The sequence below is a fragment of the Mus caroli genome, chromosome 5, assembly GCF_900094665.2.
Source record: "Mus caroli chromosome 5, CAROLI_EIJ_v1.1, whole genome shotgun sequence".
Taxonomy (NCBI): Eukaryota; Metazoa; Chordata; class Mammalia; order Rodentia; family Muridae; genus Mus; species Mus caroli.
The window spans coordinates 43,943,352-43,946,980 of record NC_034574.1 but is presented as its reverse complement, the minus strand read 5'-3'; the positions used below and the strand labels follow the sequence as shown (position 1 = coordinate 43,946,980).

The window sequence follows — 3,629 nt, the reverse complement described above, 5'->3', positions numbered from 1 at the left end:
GTAATCCAATACTTCTGACCTCTACTGGCACTTGTACCTGCCCTCACACACACATACACCCTCAAAATTTAAAAATAAAAGAAATCTTTTTTTTTTGAGAGAAAAAGTTTCCATCTGTGGAAATGCACACAAATTAGCCAGCAATGTCAAAAACATGCATATTACCTAACAATAAATTATCAGGAGAAAAGCAAATTTAAAAGGTTGGATAATTTTTCAGTGTGGATGGAGAGGAGTAGCTAGACCCTCATGAGAGAGTGACATTTTAGTAAGGGTATAAAAAGCCTGACAAATAGGACAGGTGGCATGTTTGACACAAAGGGCAAATGGCAGGAAGCCTAGGTGGGCTGAATGGAGTGAGGGACGGTGAGTTTTTTATTTAGGAAAGAAAGGAAACCTTGTGGAGACAGAGAAATGTGTCATCCTTTCTTCTGTTGCCCTCAGTGAGTCCTCAAGTCTTCTCACTAATGGGGGACTTTTGGGATAGCATTGGAAATGTAATTGAGGAAAATACCTAATAAAAATATTTTAAAAAAAGAAAGTGGTCCTTCTTCCTCTTTCCCCACACCCTTTAATATGAGGCTGTATTAGTCTTTCCTATGCCTTGATCCAACTTTCTTTTCGAATACTCCAGATCCTCCAGTTATTTTCATCTTTCCCCCTTTAGACAATCCTCCTGACTTCCCCAAGATGAGAATTGCCTTGTGTTAGAAGATGCAGTCTAATTTACTCTTTAGTGTTTGTTAATAAAAATGGACCTCTAACTCAGGCAGCATCAGGTCCTGAGAGGACAGAGAGGTTCATAACCATCAGTTTCATTTGATATTGCCTCTTAGATCAGAGACCTCAGTCATTCTTCCCCCTTCAGGTCACACTCTAGTATCATTTTTGAACCCATAGTCTGATAACATCAGGCTCTTGATTGGTGGCTCATTCTTACAGTGAGATAGAACCCTCATTTGTTAGTTGGTACTTGTGAATTTCTACCCGCCTAGTTGGTCATGCTGGAAACCCTATGAGGGAAAACTTGGTCCCAGTACATCCTTTGGGAAAAAAAAAACTTGCAAGAATGCACTGAGACTTCAGTGTTGTGACAGAATCAGAAAACAAGAGATGAAGGGTGGCTAGGGCAAAAGATGGAATAAATTAATCCAAACAAAACAGCAGGGTAACACTTTTTTTATTGTAATAGTGTACTTTCTTCCTTTTTCTTTCTATTTTTTATTTAGGGATTATAATAAAATTACAACATTTCCCCCTTTCCTTTCCTCTTTTCAAACTCCCATATAACCACTACCCTCTCAGAGGAGAATGGGAGGCGCATGGAGGCAAGGACTGAGTGACAGGGTAACACTTCTAATAAGGTACTTCTGGCCACTGTTTGAATTGGGAGAAAGCAGGCAAGAAGCAGGAGTTATGGGCCTCAATGGGAGGAGGTGTCAAGGGAAGAAACATTCTAAGAGCCCTGGCATTTACTTGGGATAACCCAGTATCAGGTTTAGACGATCAGACAAGATCCAAGTATGTGTAAACACATATCCATCATCTATCTATGTGTCTAGATATCTACCTACCTACATAATAAAAAGGAGACCTGGCTACATTTCTGGAAAGAATGGTGGTTTGAAGGGTGCATTTAAAACATACAGAAGTGAGTTATTTATTCTACTAAAAGGGAGTTAATATTCTGTTCCAAATCATAACACACACACACACACTCTGCCATTGCTACACTGCTATGGTTTGATCATGTCCTCCAAATTTTATATATTAGATGCTTAACCTCCTAAATCACTACAATGGTATCTGAATGTGGGATCTCTGGGAGAGAATTAGGATTAGATAAATTCTTGAGGGTGAGGTTACTATGTGACCTCAGTGAAGATAAAGAATAACCTGATTAAGTCCCCTTGTTCTCTCTTGCCACAGGATGTTCTGTAGTGCCTTAGTACTCTGTAGTCTGCAACAGCAGAAAGAATTTCACCCAAGGGTGAGAGATACAGGATCTTGAGATACCGACATTGCTTCTTTTAGAACCACGAAGTCAGTCTTCAGTAAACCTTTTCTGAAAAGTAGATGAACAGATACTACATTTGATAAAATATGCTACACACACACATGCACACACACACGCACACACACACACACACACACACACACACACACACACACACACAAAATCCCATGACCCAAATGACAAGTTAGGGTTTTAATTGATGTAGGTTTTAACCTGAAGCTTTCTTTTTATACAGGTCAGCTAGAGGGCTTAAGGGATCACCACAGAAGAGCGAGACTGAAAACAGTGTATCTAGGCTCCAGCAGAGTAGTCAGCATGAGGAAGATGATTCATAGCCTCATCTTCCCAGGGCTGCTATGTACCCTTAATAGGATAGCAATTTGGAATGTGTAATTATACAGAAGCGAAGTCTTGCTTTATGTGTAGAATGGGCCCTTATACCTGAAGACCAGGTCACAAGAGAAAAATGAGCAGAACTAGGCAAGCTTACTTATTTTATGCACATGAGAGATGTCTGTGAAATGCAGTTCCCATGGGGAGCCTTAAATATTAGCTCATAAAGCATCTTCAACTAAAAACAATACATGTATAGAAAAATGAGAAGGTAGGACAAAGACCCAGTCATTAACTGGCAATTCATGAAGGGTAAATGAAGGTGATATTGGCTCTTCTGGTGCCACCTATTTCTCCTAAGTGACTAATGTTGTGTTCTGTTGCAACCTTCTGTTCTCTTTTGTCAAGAGGGTTTCAGTAGGATGCTTCTGTCTGTAAATCTAATTTTCCGATGTTTGGCAGAGGGAGGCAAAGAGTTTCTTGCATGGGCTTCTGGATTGCCTTCAACTAAAAAACTTCCTTATACAAAGGAGGCATATTTGGGGAATATATTCTAGTCTTCCACCTGATCTAAGATGATTTGGAGGAAATACATGAAATGTAAGGAAGTACCTCTGATCATGTCATGGAATTTAGAAGCCATGACATAAAGAGCCAACAGTAATTTTCATAGTTGAAGAGCTGTCTTGCCTAAGTGTGATCTTTGAATGTTTTTGGTAGTGAATAGGATTTCAGGTAAGAACTGGTTTAATTAATTTCAAGATACTTCTACCAGCCCCATCTGCATGTGATGAAAATTAAAGGAAATTATGAGACCTGTTGATGTTTGCATTGATAATGTGAGGGGTAAATTGGCACAGACTAAAGAATGGAAAGATTCCTGTGTATTGAATAAAAAAAAAATGAATCAAAAGAAAGTCTGGGCAGAGTCCAGGAAATGCTGCCTTGGCCCAGCTGTGAGGAATACCTTGCTGGTGCCCCTGGACCTGCAGCTGCCCCCAACCAAGTGAGACTGGCCAGCCTTCAGAGAACAAAGAAAACAAAAACTCAAGGAATATCTGTTAATACGAAAAACAGTGTTTCCATACAAACAAGAAAATTAGCTATCCAGAGATCAGAAAATGATGACATCTGAGGATCAGGTCCAAGAAGGGAAAAAAGTTGTGAAACTCAAAACAGAAGTGGCTGATTTAAAAAAAAAAATTGGGACTGCTTTGGTTGGGGAGGGAGAAATCCGGCCTACAAAGGGCCACAAGCCTCTTCCGGTCAGAAAAGCACC

General features: G+C 39.9%; 1 pseudogene; it reads left to right on the top strand.

The window, feature by feature from the left end:
• Positions 1–3,252: 3,252 nt before the first annotated feature.
• Positions 3,253–3,629, top strand: part of LOC110294848 — a 2,192-nt pseudogene continuing 1,815 nt past the window's right edge.